This window comes from Triticum aestivum, chromosome 5B (assembly GCF_018294505.1).
Source record: "Triticum aestivum cultivar Chinese Spring chromosome 5B, IWGSC CS RefSeq v2.1, whole genome shotgun sequence".
In the NCBI taxonomy this organism is placed as follows: Eukaryota; Viridiplantae; Streptophyta; class Magnoliopsida; order Poales; family Poaceae; genus Triticum; species Triticum aestivum.
In genome coordinates this window covers 168,504,372-168,525,798 of record NC_057807.1, presented here as the reverse complement: position 1 = coordinate 168,525,798, position 21,427 = coordinate 168,504,372, and the positions used below count along the sequence as shown (strand labels likewise).

Genomic DNA, 21,427 nt, shown 5'->3' with positions numbered 1-21,427 from the left:
ATATAATAATAACTAATTTATTATTGCCTCTAGGGCATATTTCCAACATTATTAGCTTTGCCGAAGTTTCAATGATGAAAGGATTGTTTCAACAAATGCGCTGGAGGAAGATGCTAGGACTCCTGCTCACTAGAGAAGAACAAAAGTACTAAGGTACCGTATTTCTTTTCTAATGCATGTGTTCTTTTAATATGGTAAAAGCATCAGGCATCAGATATCATATAGCAATAAAAAGGGAGAATTACAAATGAATACTTGAATGAAAATTGCAGTCAAGTTATTTGCACTGCAGTTTACCTAATGGAGCACTTGGTAGCCTGGTACAGTTTATTTTTGTCCGGTTTTTTTCGTCCCACCTCCACCCCCTAGCCAGCCCGACCCCTCGATCTCCTCTAAGTTCCTTAAATTATGCTATTTTAATTTAACTTTCTTAAATTATGCAAATCAATCGATTCCTTTAGTTGGTTCAATTTGTCTTAGGAAACAAATAACAGATTTTCAGGAAACAAATAGTACATTTTAATCTAACTTTCCTAACTTATGCAAATCAATCGATTCCTTTTATTGGTTCAATTTGTCTTAGAAACAAATAACAGATTTTCAGGAAACAAATAATACATTTTAAACTAACCTACTTAAATTATGCAAATCAATCAATTTCTTTTATTGGTTCAATTTGTCTTAGGAAACAAATAACAGATTTTCAGGAAACAAATAATACATTTTAATCTAACTTTCCTAACTTATCTAAATCAATCGATTCCTTTTATTGGTTCAATTTGTCTTAGGAAACAAATAACAGATTTTCAGAAAACAAATAATACATTTTAATCTAACTTCCTTAAATTATGCAAATCAATTGATTCCTTTTATTGGTTCAATTTGTCTTAGGAAACAAATAACAGATTTTTAGGAAACAAATAATACATTTTAATCTAACTTTCCTAACTTATTAGTGAAATTTGTTTTAGAAAACAAATAACAGACACGTCACAACTTTCCTCCCAATAAATATTTTCTTAACATTTGCAAACTTTCCTAATCAGACACATCACAAACGGGCAGGTACTGATATCACCTTATCAAACAATAAAACCCCATTTGCATAGAAATCAGTTCAAAAATCCTAACTTTCCTAAATTTTTACCTTTCCTTGATAACAACAAACATTTTCTATGTTTTCCATCGATATTAGCATTTTTTTGAACTGAGATCTCCAGGTTATGTTTTTTTTGTGATTCTTTCCAATTGTGACCTCTCCTTCCACTCCGGCTCCTTGTCGGATAAACACCTCCATCACAGCCAGGTGACACCGCCCTAGACCTCCTGCCTCTCCACACCTTCTCCGCCACCTCCTTCTCGTACTCCATTAACAATCCCTCTGCCACATTTGTCCACGGCGGTGTCGAGGGCATGGTGCAGCAGCGTACCAGCGGTAGAGCAGCGCATAGCAGCAGGAAGCAACACGCAGTAGGCGAGGCTGAGGGGGCGGCCGGTAGAAGATGGCCATGACTGGAGGCGGCGCGAGGCAGGGGGGCAGCAGACGGGGCGAGCGCAGCCAGCGAGAGTGTGGCGCGCGACCAGGGTGTGTGTCGCGCGGGGCACAGTGGTGCGGTGGCTGCGGCGAGCGCGACGGCAGCGGCGGGCGCGACCGACGCGGTGTAGCACGGGCGTGGGCATGGAGAGGGAGTGGCCCCGCGGGCGCGGAAGAAGAGCGGCAGGCTCGGGCATGGGCGTGCATAGGAGCGGGCATGTGCCACGGGGTCAATCCGAGGAGCTCGGTGGCTACCCCTGCAATGGCCATGACGGACGGTGGTTCTCGGCCACGGCGAAATACCTAACGAGAGCAAACGAGAGGGGAGACAAGGAAAAGGCAAGAGGAGATCATGGCGGTGTCAATGGCGCCCTAGGGGAAGACATGGGAGCTCGGGGCGGCGCGGATCGAACGGCAATGTTGCGGTGGCCCAAGGTTGAGGAAGACGGCAGCGACATCGATGCGGGGGTGCTGGACTTGATCTCGTTGGCACAAACGAAGTAGCGAAGGCATTCGGAGCTCCTCGACAAGCTCCTAGCCCGCAGGGAGGGCAGTGGCCATGTGGACGGGGTCGGTCATGGTGGCTGTGGCGTCTGACTTCGTCCAGATCGACGGGATCGAGCGAGCGAGGAGGAGAAGTGGATTTGGGAGGGGGCGTCAAGGAGGAGTGAGGCCATGGGGTAGGGAAGGCAGGGCGTCACCCTTATCCATTCCCCTTCAATGCCAGCGAGGTGGTCGGGCGGGAGCCCGTCTCTGTAGCGAGGCGGCTCGGGGAACAGGAGAAGACGACAACGCGGGGACTAGACTGCTGAGCCGGTTCGGTGGCAAGGCTCGGGGGGCAGGGCGAATCCCCTTTTACATCGTCCTTTTGGTTTTTCAATGTATTCTAATCTGTTTCTCCTTTTTAACACCGTTTTCTATTTATTCTTATCAACTAAATGATCTCTACTCCTAATGTCTCAGTTGGTAGTCTCCGTTTCGGGTTTATTTTCGTACCACCTCCCGAGTGAGGGAGAGGGGGAGAGAGAGTGAGGAAGAGGGAGGGAGAGGGTGTGTGTGGTGTGAGAGAGAGAATTTGATGGTAAAAAAGGTCGTCCATGCCACTAAATATGTATGAAAATATTCAATGTAATATTAACATTATTGATATTGAACTTTTAAAATTAATGTGGCCCCGTTGCAACGCACGGGCGTTCTTCTAGTTTATATATGTTTTTGAGATCCTGGTATCAAGGAGCCGCCTTATAAGAAGTACTATGCAAAGAGGAATGGAAGAATTGAGGCAAAGAATAAGAAAGACGTGCAACATATAAGGAAAAGAACAAGGAAGGAAAGAAATGAAGACAGAGAATAAGAAAGACATGCAAGGAAAAAGGAAGGAAATGAAAATAAGGAAGAGTTGTAAATAATAAGGATGGAAATTGGTAGAGACAAAAAGGAAGCTATGCGGACAAGTTAGCAACGGTGGCGTGCAGAAGAGCTTACAAGAAAAACGACCAGCGATCAATACTTGACCAACAAAAGAACTACCACGTCGGCCATTAAAATATTGGTACCTTTCAAATTATTCCTTTCCTATAGACGCCGTACCGGACTAGAGTATGTGAACTAATAGATCCAGACATATGTACTAGATACACATTTTCTGAGTGCATGCAAACATGAAAGAGCGACCTGCTGGCTCTACCCATTTGACTATCTGAAATATTGTTTGCAAACTTCAAATTCCACATAAGGTATATATTTTTGGATTGAGAGTTTTTCAAGAAACTATTCATCTCTAAGCTATCTTAACCAATAGGCATATCGGGTCAAATGGATCTTGCCCTATTTGTCATCAATGGGTGGAGGACATCTGACATCTACTACTCACGTGCACAAATGCCAGAGTCATGTGGACCCACCTTGTGGTGATACAACACACTGATCACACTTTGCCAGTGGATACATCGGGTTCTGTTATATCCGAACACATCTTATCTCTTCCATAGGAACACCTAGCTATACATCCAACTTTGGATTTCAAACAAGAGATAGCAGCCGGAGGTTGGTACTTGTGGCGGATCCGCAGACAAATTATGCACAACAAAGCGGTTCAGCCAGCATGGAGATGGTCACTTTTGGTCTTTTCAATTGCAAGCAATCATCAGAATTCATCACCCCATTCACCAAGTATACCTGAAGCCAGGTGGTGTAAACCAAACCCGAGTTTCACTAAACAATGTTGATGCAATATTTTTCCTAGACGAAGGAGTTTGAACTACGACGGCCGCACTCAGGGATGATAGAGGTAATTTTCTGGCGGCTCAGTGTAAATTCATTCCATTTGCAACAGGCGAGATCATCGTAGAAGTGATGACTATGAGGAAGGATCTTGCTAATTCCCTACGTTCAAGGAAAGAGGAAGGAAAGGAAATGAGCGACAATAATAAAGCGAAGGAAAGGAATGAAGACAATAAAAAAGAGGTGTAAGGAATAATTTATGGAGCACAAACTGAGATGAGGAGACGATGACGAGGATGAGGACAAGGAGTGCAGACTGAGACGATGAGACTGACTGAGGCATGAGATGCGTAAAAATGTCTCCCGTTGCAACGCACGGGTATTTGTGCTAGTCTCTCCCTAATCTCTCCCTAATAATAATAAAGCACGGATTGGGTCTTCGGGTTCACCTTCACAATACGCTTTCATTCTATGAATTTTACGCTTTCAGTTTCGGAAAAACCCATATTCGAGGTAGTACTAATGTTTTGCCAAAAACGGTTCGTTAAAAACAAGAACGTTAAGAAAAACGCCATCGTTGCATTGGGCCTTTTTCGGCTCGGCCCCGTCGTCGATCTCTTCCATCTCGATCCACCCTTCCCAAAATACCTCTCGATCCAATCGTCCTCTCCACTCTCCGCTCGCCGCCGCCGTGCTGCTGCACGTTCTCACCCTGCCGCCGCCGCCCTGCCCTGGCGCACAGCACGCGTGCTTGATCACACCGATGTTGGCCGCTCCACTCGCCACTACGTTGTAGCCCTCGCTTCCTGCACGCACCACCAAGCATCCATCACGGCTGGGATCTGATGGCTGGCAGGCGAGGCACCGGAGGCGAACAGCCCAGGCCTCAGGAGTGCGGAGGCGAGGTCGGGTGGTGGCTCGGCGAACTACGGCAAGGGGCGTCAAGGTGCAGGCTTGGCCGAAGGAGGTGGGCCCAGATATTCGGGGGGACAAGGAGGATGAGAGGGAACCTCCTGCAGTGGATGACGAAGAAGGGGAGTAGTACCCCTCCTCAGCGGACCAAGATGACCTACCATGCCGGAGGCAAAGTGTTCAGCGGCAACGGATTTGAAGGTGGTGGCAGTAGCAGATCGGCGTGAGCATCCTGCTCTCTCTCTCTCTCTCTCTCTCTCTCTCTCTCTCATCCTGCTCTCTCTCTCTCTCTCTCCGCATTGATATTTGTTTTGTGGCGTGGGAGCTTCAAGACGGCCATGCGTACGAATCTCAAGATAGGCAGCAGCATACGGCCAGCCGGCGGCATCACAGTAGCTCGGCTCTGTTACAACGAGAGGATGAGAAGGGAAGGAATTCCGCACTACGCACGCCACCGTATACTACCAGACACACTCAAAGAATGTGTCCAATTAACCTTGGATGCCGGAGTGTCCATCAGGGGAGGGAAGTTCGCGAGGTGCTGAAGCACAGCGCAAGGGAACCATCTCCATGGCCAACTCCGGCACCAAAGCGATACACTTTTTTTGGCTAGTTGTTGGTGATTGCTCCCATGTCTCTGTTGTTTTCTTGCTCTTTACAAAATTTAGTTCTATAATATCATCATTCAGTTACCTGAATTTTATCTACCTGCAAGAACATGATATGAGTTGCTATTCCCTGTTCTCTAAGGTAATGCATCAATTTGCTGCTTAGTTAGGAAGAGGAGGAGGAGTATGGTGTGCTCGACCTGCTGGTGGTGGACGTCGGGATTGACGAGATGCACAGTTCCTATGGTGGCTGCCGGGCTAATAGGATTTGTAGGAGGAGGAGGACGGGTGGGAGAGACCTGCTGCTAGAGGACGAGGGTCGATGAGATGCACGATTCCTATGCTTCTCTTGAGACAGCCATGATGGGAACACGATTCATATGCTTTAGTTATCTATTTCAACTGATCCATGGTTAGAGTTGTACACTGTATGGGCTAACTTCTTCAAATTCGGCTTTTTTTCTTCTGAAGTGATGAGAGATCTTAGTTATATAGGAGTAAATGCGCCTTTTGGCGAGTACAATTTAAAGCTTTATTCTTTGCTGATCATATAGACTATTTAATACAGAAACTTACTGTCTTCTAAAAACAATATAAGCCCATTATTCTTCGCAGAAAAAAGAGAGCAGACTGCAGGTTGTATAGCCATGTATATCAGTATTCTATATGTAATTGCTATATTAACAAACTGTTCATCACATTAGGTTGTCATTACATTTCAGATGTTCTTTTACAATAATTTTGTTTCAATTTTAAGGTAGGTATTCGTACTTGTTATGATTATTATTTATTTCCTTCTTTACCAGCTTACTGTTGGATTGTTGGTTGTATAGCCCATGATTTCCATCTTTCTTGGTTCCTAGTAGGAGTTGATTGAAAGGCTTCTAATATGTGATATTCACTCACAATTTGCATGAAGGAATGCCCACATCAGCTATATATCAAGAGGATCTGGGTAATTCATGTTATCTTTAATTTCATTGATACTTCAGTAATAGTATGGAATAGTACTATGCAATCCAATTCTTTCTCCAGGAGCCAATAGCCTAGTTCTTACATTTTCTATTTTTGTAGATGTCCTACTATCAGTTCTATTGTGTATAAATGCTTCGGTCTATGATTTTTGTTGCGGATTGTTGTTTGCAGGCAATATCTGAAAACCTGAAATTATTGAACATGCAGGCATGAGTTCTGTTTACATATTTTTAAGAAATTTGGAACATGTACTCTTAATATTATATTATAATTTCTGCGATCGCAATTAAGGTATACACCCACCACACGCACAAGACACACCACAAGTCACCGCCTTGACCGATGTATCAATAAGACATGTATTGAACGATGAAGACCCGGGATGAATCTGCCTCTTGAAATTATCTGATCTTGCACAACGGCCATGTATCTATTCGGATAAACCATGTCAATAGTGCACATTTTATGCCTATTGATATTTATTTGTTTCCCGGTGTGCGACTTTTTTAGATGCACTGCAATGAAGTAGAGAATCATGCTGTGGCAGTGACAGTTGATGATTTCGGACGGAATTTGCTACTTGAAAGTGTGACATCCAGGTGTACTATTGTTTCCAATCCTCTATTTTTTCTTCCTTGCAAGTTACTAATATTTTCCCCATTTTTTGAAAATTATTTAATACCCTAGGAATTTATTTACAAAAAATAAGAATGCTAGGATATGTTGCTTATAATTCGGTGATTACATTATTGTTCCTTTTGTTTGTGGTTTGACAAACCGTTACAGAATGATTTCTACATCATACATTGTGGCACTCGAAACGATCACTCACATTTCCAGTTAATTTAATGATTTAAGAGATGTTTGACTACTGTTATGTCAAGTTGTATGTTTTGCATCACTTAAAGAAGGCACTGATATATATGTGTGCCAGATAAATTGTTGCACAAGGTTCTGATTTTACCCTATCTATTCTTTACAAATATATCATTTTCTGCCTTTTTTATTTTTCAGGTTGGGTTCATTACTCGTGGTGGCAAAAAAGATGACACCCTCCTTATATCTCCAAGGGTAGGAAGGGACAGTTTGCACATGGAAGAGGGTGATGTAGGGCAATTACTGTAAAGGAAGGAATGGGAAAAAGAATAGGTGCTTATCGTCGAAAACTAGACTTGCATGTACCGATCTTATATGAATAAGCATGTATCCAGCTTATATTGATATTTTCATAGTAGCGGAGACATAAATCACAAGTGACATGTTAAACTCAAATAATATTTTTATTAGTATCTCAAAGCCAGAGCGAGGGTGATATGGTGAGAGAAGAAGAATAAATGCACGAGGATTTGGAACGAATACATAGGATTGGGTCTCCGGGTTCACCGTCACAATACGCTTTCTTTTCATATCATGATACGCTTTTACGATTTACATAGACAAAATCGTAATAAACGAGATGGTACTAATTCCTCTAAAACGCCACTCTAGCGTCTAGCATCACTTTAGCTATTTACCATTAACCAAGTGATAGTGAATTCTAAATCAACCAGCCTGCACGAAAGGCCACATGCAGCTGTCATCCTTGAAACTGTTGACCTTGTCCTCCTTTTTAAGTAGGTCTGACTCTTACTCCGTAAGCGGTATGGGACTAACTTTGTAGCGTCAGCTTGCGCGCAAGAAAAAGGAACAAACGAGCACAGCATCAATTGGAATACTTTGTTGCGGTTTGGTTTCGGTAATAACCAAAATAACCAAAGTTGACGCGATTTTGAATTACATATTTTTTCTCAAAAGAAAATTGGTGTTGTCTCCAAATAACCATTTAGTACTAGGCTACTATTACCACCAGGGACGTACATGCATTTAGAGCTAAAGCTAGCCTACATGGGTACCTTATGTTAACCCATTAAGATTTAAGAGTAAAGACCATTGACTTTTCAAGCTGACATGACGTGATGATTATAGTGCACAAGATCGCCTACATGCATACCTACACTGAGACTTAAATTTCTCAAAAAAGGAGACCTGAATTGACATTTTTCTAGGCAAACCTGAATTGACATGCAAGAGGCAAGAGCCCATGTCCCATCACAAAAGCAAGCCCACGTGCACAGAATTAACTATGAAGCCCACTCAGCCCGCCAGCCCAACACATGAAATCTCCACTGTCTGTCGTTGTTGCGTGGTGGTGAGTTCCCGTGAGAATAGTCCCACCTCGCCAGTTGAGGCAGCACGTAGCCGGCTAGCTGGTTATATAATGGAGCAGCCTTGCAGTAGAAAAACGCACACAACTCTGCGCCTCTCTCTGTTGGCCCTTGCGTGCACATTTTTTCTAGTTCGGTTAATTCGGTTAAACCGATTGGTTTTTGGTTTTTAGCCGAAAAAACCGAGGATCAAATGGTTTCTAAATTTCAAAACTGAAAACTGAAAAAACCGAAATTTGGTTTCAGTTTGGTTTTTTTGGTTCGGTTTTTGGTTTTCGGTTCGGTTTTGCACAGCCTGAGGTGGCTGGGCGTTCGATGCAACCTTCTCAATCTCCTCTGTCATGATTTAGTCTCACCTCGCCACTTTGCATCCAATCTAATCAATTTATTATCCTCTGACCTCTGCCGTGATTTAGTCCCACCTCGCCACTTTGCATCCAATCTAATCAATTTATATACACAGGCGACTTTGCCTCATCAGAAATCAACAAGCCCCACATCAGAAATCAACAAGCGCAGAGGGTAACAAAATGAAGAAACTAATCAATAGCAGAGCCAACGGTGCCCATGGGCGAGCGGCGTAAGAAAAAGAGAGACGCGCACAGGAACTCTAGGTTGGTTGAGAGGAAAATGAGGGGACGGCGCGGGGCGGCCGGCCTGCTGTGTTGGTGGTCGCCTGCTACGGCGGGTGTCGAGGATCCAAGTGAAGACTGTGGACCGCACGACAAACCGGGGGACAACATGGGGCGACCGGCCTGCTGTGTGGTGGTGGTTGCCGGCGACGGTGGGTGGGATCCAGAGTTCCAGACGATGGGATAACGGCGGCGCGGCGGCGGTGGAGCTTTGGGGTGGGGGCGGGGTGTCTCCGCGGTGGTGGAGCTTCTCTTGGGAGCGGGGATCCTGCGGGCGGCGCCAGCATAGCGACGGCCCCGACGATCGAGGTGGTCGTGTGGTGGTATCGGGGTGGGGAATGACTTGATGAAGTGTAGGTAACTCGCGGAACAGATAACTGACCAAGCGAGAAACGTCTCGAGAGAACGCGTGTTATCAGTCGACCACCCCACGTGTTAGCTAGCTAGCGTCCACAGGGTAATTGTTTTTCCTTTTTTATATTTAATAAAAAGGTGCAGTTTGGATATTCACGGACAGGTAAAAGTCTCCATCTGACAGACGTGTTAGTTGATCTTCATGGACCGGTAAAACCTTCGAAACTATGCAAACTTGCTGGATTGGCTCCACATATATTTTTTTAATTCGAATTTGCAACTCCGCCGGTGTTGCAGAAACTCGTTGGTGTGTGACCGCACGTCCTGGCGGGCACATGCGAATTCTGCTGCACACACGAGGCTGAGGTGGTTCAAGCGGAGGTCCGCGCGGGGTCGCCGCTCACGAACGTCAAGCAGAGGCGATGCACGCGGCGGCGAGGTGGAGGTTGACGACCGGCGGCGAAATTTGGTGGTGGATGTTGGCCATGGCAGCAGTTGTTTCTGTGTCCATGCCTATTTTAGTCGAGGAGGCCACCGCCGGCGGAGACCTCATCATCGCCACCACCACAGGGGGTTAGCATCCGGTCGTCCCGATAGGCCTGCGACGACGATGCTGTGGGATCCAGCTGTAGTCGCCCTCCCCTATCCCAGCTACTACAGGATCTAGCTCCCCTATCCCCTTTCCAGTCTTGCATTCTGAAACATCAGTTAAGTTGCAAGAATATAAAGTACAGTGGAGGTTGGCTTGGGATCATTGTATGGAGAACCAATTTGATGATCAAGGAGGCGGCAGACGCTCACTTGTAAATCGGTAGGTAGAAGGCAAGCGTTTCGCTTCAATTATAATAAAAAGATTAAAGTTTCAAAATTCTTTAGTTATTTTAAAATAAAGAAATATTTGTGTTTTTCATTCCATGCACCACTACTCTTTCATCAGATGAAAGATGTTAGAATGGCTTCTTTACCTCCATGTGTCATACTCCGAAAAGCGATAATATTATAACTTATTATCAATGTTTGTCGGAATTGGATATAAGAAATGTCGCGTACTGTCTCACGGAGGAGGTTTCATGATAATTTAGCCCGTTGCAACGCACGGGCATTTGTACTAGTAATAATAAAGCACGGATTGACTTTGTCGGGTTCACCGTCACAATACGCTTTCTTCTCATGTCATAATACACATTTACAATTTGTATGGACAAAATCATAATATAAACGAGGTGGTACTAATTTGGGGTACGCACTAAAGATTTTCGTCAAAATTGAACGTTCTTTCGCTCACGGGCTTGGTCTACGTTATTCCGTTAACGTTTGGGCCGTTACTTTCTATTGGGCCTGGGTAAAAAGGAAAATAGACGAGCAAGCAAACCTGACGCGAGCACAGCCTTGGCACACAAGATAAGAGCATCTCCAACAGCCGCGCTTCACGCCGCGCGTTAAAAACTAGTATGCCGCGCGCGCTTCAGCTGGTTTAGCACGGCCGCCAGCGCTGGCTCCAACAGCCGCGCTATAATGCAGTGCGCGCGCGCTGCTCGCGCGCGGCACGCACAAAATACATATACATTTCAAATAAAAGCAAAAATGATCAAACAAACAAAATAAATCAACAATAAATAGTTCAATTTCGTTATCGTTACAACCCAAACAAATAGTTTATCATTCAGTACAACAAATACTGCAATAAACACAACAAATAATTCATGAACAATACAATGTCGAATGCAGAAATCATGCTCTTTGTCGTCCATGCCATGCCCACCACTCTTCAATCAGATCCTTCTGAAGTTCATTGTGCGTTGCGGAACGTCGAATGGCATGATAGGAGGCAACAAAACGGGCTACCCTTTCAGCCCTCCGTCGCACTCGCACGGGATGTCCCAATAGCTCATACTGTGAGTAGTCTAAATCTTGGCCACGCTCATTCTCGATGATCATGTTGTGCATGATCACACAAGCGTGCATGATGTACCAAAGCATTTTTTGATCCCAAAATCTAGTCGGTCCTCTCATAATAGCAACTTGGGCTTGCAAAATCCCAAATGCTCTCTCCACATCTTTTCTGGCCGCCGCCTGAGCATTGTGGAAATCAAGATTTTTCTTACCTTCCGGCTTTTTCAACGTCTTCACGAAGGTTTGCCACTTTGGATAGATGTCATCCGCTAGATAATAGCCATAGTTGTATGTACGGTCATTTGCTACAAACTGCACCGGTGGCAACTCATCATTTGCAATCTTATTCATCAGTGGTGACCGGTTGACAACATTGATGTCATTCAAAGATCCAGGCATTCCAAAGAATGCATGCCAAATCCAAGTCTCCTGATCGGCCACCGCTTCAAGGATTATAGTGGAACCCCTTTTTTGGCCGTGGAATTGCCCATACCATGCCTTTGGACAATTCTTACAACTTCAATGCATGCAATCTATTGAGCCAAGCATGCCAGGAAGGCCACGAGCTTTGTTCATCGCCAATAGCCTTGCGACGTCCTCAGCATTGGGAGATCTCAAATACTCCTCACCAAACACTTGCACAATTCCCACTGCAAAGCGCTTGACACACATGATGGCTTGGCTCTCACCCATAGCCAAGTGATCATCAACTAGATCAGCCGGGATACCGTATGCCAACATACGCAAAGCGGCTGTCACCTTCAGAAAGGTGCTATGCCCGAGCTCTCCGGCGGCATTCCTCCTTTGCTGAAAAAACCGGTCATGGCTCGCTAGTTTTTCTGCAATGCGCCTGAACAAGTATGTGCTCATCCTAAACCGGCGACGAAAATACGACTCCGGGTATGTGGGATTTTCCACGAAATAGTTCCTCATCAATCTGTTATGGGCATCAATCCTATCTCTCCAAATTTTCTCCCGACCCATAACCGAACCACCGTGCTTCGGTTTTTTATTGATATGCATAGCTAGGATCATTGCAAGATCCTCCTCCTCTTCCATATCAAATTCTTCTTCGGAAGAATCATACGACGAACTCATCTACAATGTTCAATACTATACTATAAAAACTACAATTAAAAATATGCACCAAATTCATGAAGTTTGAGTAATACATACCTTGTAGGCGTTTTGTCGAACACCTTGCGGGCGCGGCGCGGCAGCAAGCGCTCGGGCGCTGTTCCTCAGACGACGGGCGCGCGTGAGGGCCGGCGGGACTAGGAGGGGGGCGGAAGCGCGGGGATAGGCGGGGGAAGAGCCAGAACGGTCGCCGGGGGGCGCGGACGGCGACGGCGGCGCGACCGGATGGGGGTGGAAGTGGGAGAGCAATCGCGCGAGAGTCCAGCGCGCGGGAGCGGGCGCTGCAAATAAACAGCGCGTGATTGCGTTTCGGCCAGCGCGCTGAACTGCATATGCCGCGCGCGCTGTTTTTGCGCGCCCGTTGGAGCAACTACACCGGTTGCGCGCGCGCTAAAACGCGCACTTTTGCGGCGCGGCGCTAGTTTGGCGCGATTGTTGGAGATGCTCTAAGGAGGTGAGCGCTCTGCGAGGCAGAGTCGCCCCCGTGTCGTGAGGGGGGCGCCAACAGGAGGCCCCACGGCGGAGGTGAGCCGCGGAGGAGAAGAAGGAGCGCCGGGGAGGGGGACGCTCCCGTGCTCCCATTCTCCCCCCGTCTCGCTCTGCCAAGGAAGGAAGGTCATGGCCATGCGAGCGGCCACGACGAGGCTCGCGTCCTCTAGCCTCCGCCGCCGCCACGGCCACCTCCTGCTAGCAGCCGCCACTGCCAGCCACGCGACCTTCACTCCCACGCCACCAGCTTCGGTACACCGTTCTTCCTCGTCGCCCCCTCTCTCGTGGCCTACTTGCCGCTCACCGTCCGTCTTATTCCTCATCAGGATTCAAGCAGGTGCACGAGGACGAGAAGAGTAAGCTGGTTGGAAACAGAGAAGATGTTCAGGCGCGGCGCGGCGGGCGGAGCAGCAGAGGTTCAGGGGAGGTGCCAGCGAAGCAGGAGAGGTTCAGAGCCACACCGCGCCGCCGTCCTCTGCAACCCCGGCCTCCTCCTCGACCCCGCCTCTCCGTGCGAACAAACGGCGTTGCCGGCTACGGCCACGACCACCGTGCTTGAGTTGTCGTGCGAACCTTAGCAGTAGACCAAGTGCAGACATGTACATAAGGGGATCCGATTACGATTAGATGATGCAGACCATGTCCTTGTCCAACAAAACTCGATCGAGTGTTTGACCCGAATTGTTCCTTTCTGCTATAAGAAGGAAGAGTACTACGCTGGAATCTCCATCACGTTAATTGTCGACGAAACATCCAATGTTTCCGCCGAGTTCGCAGCAGGAAGGAGCTCCGAGTTCGCCAATGTCTCCTGCGGCGTCTACACCAGAGGTATGCTTCCCCTTGAACCCTGTTAACACGTTATGAGGATCCATGGCCTCTTCTTCTATTTCTTCAGTGCTACCATCTTGCTCGTCAGAGGAAACTGGTGCAGTTTCTGCTGCATCTTCCTGACACTGGTCCTCAACCAGCTTGTTTTGATCTTCGTTCTGTAGATCCATGTCCTCCTTTTCCAATTGTTGAGTGGGTACAGCAGTTTTGCATATCATCACCTAATTGATTGCAAACAAAATTCTCATCAGTTCCAGATACGACAGTCAAGAGCGTCACAGGAGGAAGAAGCTCCGAGTTCGCCGGAGGTACGCAAACATTCGTCGAGCACTCCAATGTCGCCTACGGCGTCTACACCAGAGGTATGCTTCCACTTGACCCCTGTTAACAAGCGCCGTGAGCAGAGTAGACACCACGCAAGTCCAACATTTGATTCAGCCATGTATGCACACCAGACCTGAGCGTCAATCATCATCCAAATCCAATACATTGCGTTAATTTTCAGACCCTCTAGGTGATGCTTTTTCATGTCTAGAATTGACCCTCGAGGTGATGCTTTTTCATGTGTAGAATTCAGCATGTTAGGCAAGAGCGTCAATCAATCTACTATAACATCAGACATGAGAGACCAGTCCAATTTTTCTTCACTACCTCGGAATAAGGAAGCTCAAGTCTGTAGTAGCAGGACTCACAAGAAAATGCATTGACACATATATGTAGTAGAATCTGAATCTGTTAATCTGTTAAAAGATAAGGATCTACTTGAAAGATAATGACAAGAGATACCAGTCCAATTTTTCTTGTAAAGTGCATGTTATTAAATATATCTGTAACTGAAAAAAAATTCAGGTTCCGGCAGGTTTTGACTTGACTAACAAATTTAAGTGAATTTGTTATTCCTTTTTGTGCTCTTCTTTTTTTTACTCAAATAAATCTGTAATTTAGCCAGGCTGACATCAATGGGCTGCAGGTCATAACTATGCTAGCTTTATATTGCTGAATGTAGGTCTGTAATTTAGCCAGGCTAATATCAATGGGCTGCAGGCCATAACTATGCTAGCTTTATATTGCTGAATGTAGGTCTGTAATTTAGCCAGGCTAACACCAACGGGCTGCAGGCCATAACTATGCTAGCTTTATATTGCTGAATGTAGGAGCTTATTTTTTTTTCCTTTTTAGTTATTAACTAATATTGGGCAGGGCATCTGAATGAACCAATTCGTGTTGAAAACAGAAACATGTCAGTTTCATGCAGCTATTTTCAGTTGACAAAATTGCGCAGTGAAAAACTACAGAAAACGCTCTTAAGATGCGATAGTTTTGAACCTGAATTTATAAAAGAAAATTTACCAATTTGTTTTGAAAATATCTTAGGCATCAAGTCCAGCAAGTTTGAGATGTTCATGGAAACATGTCGGTTTCAGGCAGCTATAATTCAGAATTCTTTGCCAAACTGTAACGTTTCAGCCATTCAGAAACATTGCCCATGATGTTAATATGTTGACTAGGGGCCTTTTGTAGAAACTGAAGTGTGGCATCTCTTTTGATGGTTCAATATAATTAAGTGTCTGGAGTCACTTCATATTCAGAATTGCCCTGCCATCCATGCAATAAATAAAATAGTGATTTGGCCTGGTTTTCATGTCTCTTCTATGTATGCGCGTGCAGGTGGCAAAGGCTTCCAATCCAACTCAGGTGGAGGCCAAGGAGGTTCGGCTCTCGGACCTTGCACCAATGATGCTGGATGATACCGACGTGCAGACTGTAAGTTTCATATAGTCAGGCTGGGACCTTTCTTATTCTTATTTTGTCATCAAAACTGAAAAGGAGTGATGCTAATTCGCCAAATGTCAATGTGTTCATCAGCCTGTATGCTCTCAATCTCCTGGCAGATGGATATCATGGTTCTCTGACCTTCGATTACTTTATTCTACATTTACATGATATATTGCTTCTAGCCGATGAAATTTGGTCCACATCTGTGTGCTATAATAGACTTGTGATCACAGGACTGCTAGCTTAAAGTTTTTAGTGTAGATGGCAGTTTATATGTGTTTTAGAAAGCAAGAGCTCCAGCTTATAAGAGCAGACAACTAAATAACCCATGAACTCACTATGATGTACTACCTCTGTTTCAAGTGATCTAACGGTTGGAGGTTTACATTTTATTTTTGTTGTGATAGCAGAAAATAGATGACATCGCTGAACTGAACCTTGCAGAGGATTTTGATAACCAACCTTCCAAAAAGGCAAGAATTTCTGAATCAGGTGTTCTGGAACCATCACCTATGTCACCAACTATGAAAACATCTTCTCCAGGTTCAGAGTGTTTTGAATCGATTGTGCCGGAATCAGATGATCAGATGAATCATGATACACTACCATCACCTCCATCCCCATCTAGCTCGACAATATCTCCTGTTTTTCAATTGCATGATGTTAAGGAACCAGATTCACATAAAGAGATCAAACATGAGACATATGATTATCTCCCACGAGGTATTTGCTTGATTTATTATGTGTGCTTTTGTATACAATATATTCTTAAATTATTTGATTTTCTACAAAATATACATTGACCGACCATGATCTATGTGCTCATATAGCAATAGAATCATCTTTGGGAAAACAATTGCTGGTTCAGATAGATGGAAGTTCTGTCTTGCAAAATCAATTGATGTTCCTGCTAGATGAAAAAGAGTGGGTAAATGATGATGTAAGTACCCTTACTCAAACACGAAAAAGTTTCTAATCACTAATATCAATTAGTAATGTATTTTTTAGTTCTTAATTGTAGGTGATCAATGCATATATATGTTGTATAAGGGACCAAATACATCTCCAAAATGATAATAAAGTATATTTTGAGAGTCCATTTGTTACCTCACTATTTAAACGAGATGGCACCATTGGAATACAAGAAGATAGTGCCTTCATGACAGAGACTGTCCTCGAATATATGCAGCATGACATGGTAATATCCATATTCATAATTTACACATTCTAGGTTTTATACATTTTCATTTACTATTTTCCTGAAAACATTAATTATTCTTAAAAAGTGTTTCAATTTTTATGTAAACGTTAACTTTTATTAAAAATAAGAAAATTTTCATGTTTAACCTTATCATCGATATTTATTAAAATTAGATATAAAAAAATGATGCACAATGGCACATGAAACAGGTTTTTTTAGGCTAACCACACGCTATATTTATTGCTCAATAATGTTGTAAGAATACACTTTTTTAGCACATGAAGCAGGTTGTGTCCCTTTTCTCGCCCAGTGCAACGCACGGGCATTTGTAATAATAATAATAATAATAATAATAATAATAATAATAATAATAATAATAATAATAATAATAATAATAATAATAATAATAATAATAATAATAATAGTAATAGTAATAATAATAGTAATAGTAATTTATCCTTAATAATAAAGCATGGATTGACTTTGTTTACAATACTCTTCTCTCCGTAAGTTTACACTTTCAGTTTAAATCCAAAACATATAGGTGAGGTGGTACTAATTCGGGAAACGGAATCAAACGTAATGTGGTATGAGGCCTTCTCCTGGCATGATGCACTACTGGGCCTCTTATGGGCTAGAAGCCACGTTTCAGATTTTATTTTATAAAATATGATGCATGCATATCTTTTGTTGAATAGTCCCACCTTGCTTTCTTATACTAATTTCCACCAATTTATAAACGCTTGTAACTTGCCTGAAATATCAACAAGCTGGTCACACAAATAGAGGGTACAAGAAAGAATCCATTGGCAGAGGGATTAAATAAACGAAGGGCTGGACTACATGCATGGCGTTCCTCGGCTGGACGTGAGCCATCCATGATGAAGTATCTAATCAAAACAGCTACACCAAATGAAGAGAGAGAGAATTCCTTATTTAACATCGTGTCTAATTTTTTATATCCTATTTGACATCGACAAATAATTTCTTCCCTATCTAACAACGCGTTTAAATTTTATGCCTTTTATAACACGTATGTCCTTTTTAAGCCTAAGTGACACCTGAAATGACCCTTTTGCCCTCATGTGGTATGTTGGTGTGTGCCTGCGTGTGATGTTGCGTGTGTTTGTGTGCGTGTGCGTGTGTGCTACTGCAGCGTGTGTGTGTGCGCGCGAGCATGTGTGTGCTGGTCGCAGTCTCGCCTTGCTGGTCAACGGCCGCCAACCGCCGCGCGGATCACGGTCCATGAACGAGTGCATACCCTCGGTCGCAAGGGTGGTACGGACGTAATCCATTATGTGCAGTCCAATACATTATACAGGAAAACGGCCTAGCAGGAGACATGGCCCAGCTCAGAACTTGAAAAATCTTTCGAACTAATTACTGGATGTACGTTTCTCTCCAAAAGAAAATAATGTACGTACGTGTTTACGCCAGACTTTAGGTATGGCATGCGGCAAACCTTGCCAAATACTAGCTGGCTTCGCCACTGGTTGTGCGTGCGTCCGTGGCTCCGTGCTGCTGTGTGTGCTGCTGCGTGCGTGTGTGTGTTGCTGATGCGTGAGTGTGTGCTGCTGCCTTTGAGTGTGCTGCGCGTGTGTGTGTGTGTTGCATGCGTGCGTGCTGCTGTGTGTTGATGCATGTGTATGTGTTGTTGCGTGTGTGTTACTGCTCTCGCACTGATGTTGCGTGCGTGTGCCATTGACCCGCACACACATATACCATATGAGGGGTAAAAGGGTCTTTTCAGGTGTCATTTAGGCTTAAAATAGACGGAAGTGTTATAAAAGACATAAAATTTAGACTCGTTGTTAGATAGGGAAGAAAAAGTTTTTCAGTGTCAAATAAGAAAATGAAATTTAAGATAGTGTTAAATAAGGAATTGTTTCATGAAGAGACGCATTGCAATGAAGACGGGTGTGCAAATGGAGAGATTGTGGGCTGACCGAGAGGAGTTAGACAAAGCTCATTGGATTAAACTAGGGACGCGGATTTTTGGGACATGATGGCGCGCGAGGATGAAATCTGGACAGTCTATCTATGCTATAAGATTAGCAATTAATATAGTGATTGAATGAATACCCAAACAACACGCCAGGTTAATTCAGCAAATACGTGTATATGGGTTGGTGCTAGCCATCTTAAATGGAATTGGATACAAGCGAATATGCATGCAAAATATGGTCTTGACAGTTCTGCCATGTTAATGTGGTGCATGCCATTTAAAACACTGATCTGCAACGTTTAAATGTGGTTGTCTCAAACCTGTATGCCTTGAATACACAGCAGTGAGTGGGCCATGCCACTTTAAATTCGTATGCACTTTGTCTGGTAGTTGACTTTAGGCACTCTGTCAAATGTGTTGGACTTAAATCCTGGTGGATACTTGATGGCCTTCATGTCATTTAATGTTTATGCAGCCAGTAAGAATTAACTGGGGTGGCTTGCGCGGGGCATGTATTTTAGATATGCTTCATGCAGATGGGTGTATGAAGAACAGTGTTGAATCTTATCATCAGAATGGCTGGGTAGAGGGCAAATTTATTTACATGGGATTACTTGAAGTGTGAGCTACGATTCAGCCAAGTAAACTCTCATGGAAAGAGCTGGAGAAGTTGTAGGATATAGATGAACACTTAAATGACACTAGGACATGAACTAAAATGCTGGTGTTGTAGAAGCTAATGGACATAAAATATTGTTGGCAGTATGCTGGTGTTGTAGAAGCTAATGGACATAAAATATTGTTGGCAGTATTGAGAGGATTGAGAGAAAGAGAGGGTGAGGAATATGTACTGCTCTTAGACAGTCATTGAGTGACACATGGCCATCAAAGCTGAGAGAAAGAGAGAGAGAGAGATGGACTGCTGCAACTACAATTCCACATCTCCATTTTTTTCGAAAAGAAACTCTAAATCTCCATGTATGAGTTCTAGCTAGCCATGCCATGAACGAAGAGCAAGAACTAGAAAAGCAAGATGAGTGAGAGAGGAGCTGCAGTATGAACAAGGGATGGGGAGAAAATGCATGCGATGGTGCAGGTTGCCGTTATTGTACGCTGCAAATCACTGAGAATGACTCCTCTAATCAATAGTGTGGATCAATGTAGTCATAAATGCTCGGCAGCAATTTAAATGCTCGCGCTGCCTTGTCAGCGACAATACTGCGTGAATACTGAGTGTTATACAAATAAATGAACTGATTATACAGCCGAAGCGTATTAATGTTGCACGAATCTCACGGCGTCATGCGGTATGGATATCGGCAACGCGTGATGGCATGTCCATCCGCGATTAATCAATTAAACTAGTTACTAATAAAAAAAGACAATGTGGAGGGCTAGACACCACTTCGTGGACGAGCCATTACCATTATGGCCGGCAGCGCAGCAGTCCATCATCTCCGAGGCGGATGGCGTGGCGCGGCTCTGCTGCTCCTGGGTGTGGTGTGCCGCCTTCGCATTCTTCCGCCGGAGGCGCCTCGCGTCGGTCTCCACCATAGTGAGTGAGATCCGCATCACCTTGCGGGGGAGCGCCATGTGAAGTTTTTATTTGTCCGGTGTACCTTGAAATTTGCTGTCAAACAACTGTTATAGTAGGATAGCTAAGTGGGTGTTTTTTTTCTTTACATCATCACATGACTACTGATCTAAATGTTCTCTGCCACACAAGCTTTCCTTCTAAGGGAAAATTGTACCCTAACTGTTGTAGTTATTTATTTCCATGCATTTTGAATGTTAATCAAGACCCATGATAATACATGACTCCTGTTGTTATACATGGGTTCTGACAACTACATTTCCTAGACATATATATGAGGACTAAACTATTTCCCTTAATTTTTATTATTTTCTCGGTCAATACATATATTTGATAATATGTTGTTCTAAAAATATATGCTAACATAATTATTGGTGGTATGATAGCGTGGTTCAGAATCAACTATACCATTTACAATGCTGAAATAGATTGAGTTTGGTACATCCAAAAACTTTACAACTTATTAATGCCTCAAGTGAGTGATAAAAAAATTATGTGTCTAACTATGCAAGCACTCGTGACTATCATTTTCTTTAGTTTTCCAAACATTTTTCACAACAATAGTCCTTTTTATGTCGATGTGATATATTGATATGTTTGGAGATAATTTACATGTGTATCCGTTCATTTCATATATTGCTAATTCCTACAAACACAAAAAGAATCCTTTTTTTTATTTTGTATTTAATACTAGCATTGACTTCTTCTATGTTATCAAACATGTTGTGAAGATCGTGACTCTCAGCAACTACTTCGAAACACACATTAGCATTGACCATGAATGAGTCTCACTAAGCAGTGTCCGACTCACATTTATACATTGTGCCCTTTAGTAAAGGGTGCAGGTTTTTGCTTCGGTGACATTAGGGGTATTTTTTTACCCGTTGCAACGCACGAGCACTTTTGCTAGTCTTTCCCTAATAATAAAGCACGGATTGACTCCGTGGGTTCACCGTCATAATACGCTTCTCCTCGTGATTTTACGCTTCCAGTTTGAATTTAAAACATATTCGAGGTGGTACTAAATTTATCGACTCGATTGACCGTTCTTTCTTGGTCGCTTAGCTGGGCTGCGATCCAGTTGGGCCTTGGCCCGTCTCTTTATTCTGCCTGCCCGCTCAC

General features: G+C 43.9%; 1 long non-coding RNA gene across 2 annotated transcripts; it reads left to right on the top strand.

Moving 5' to 3' along the window:
• The first annotated feature begins 4,302 nt into the window (after positions 1-4,302).
• LOC123110929 (uncharacterized) lies at positions 4,303-7,524 on the top strand. Of its 2 annotated transcripts, XR_006453839.1 has the most exons (3): positions 4,303-4,892; positions 5,002-6,851; positions 7,267-7,524. It is a non-coding gene; the product is annotated as an uncharacterized lncRNA (long non-coding RNA). The 2 variants fall into 2 exon arrangements; XR_006453838.1 differs by having other exon boundaries at positions 4,303-6,851.
• The last annotated feature ends 13,903 nt before the right edge of the window (positions 7,525-21,427 follow it).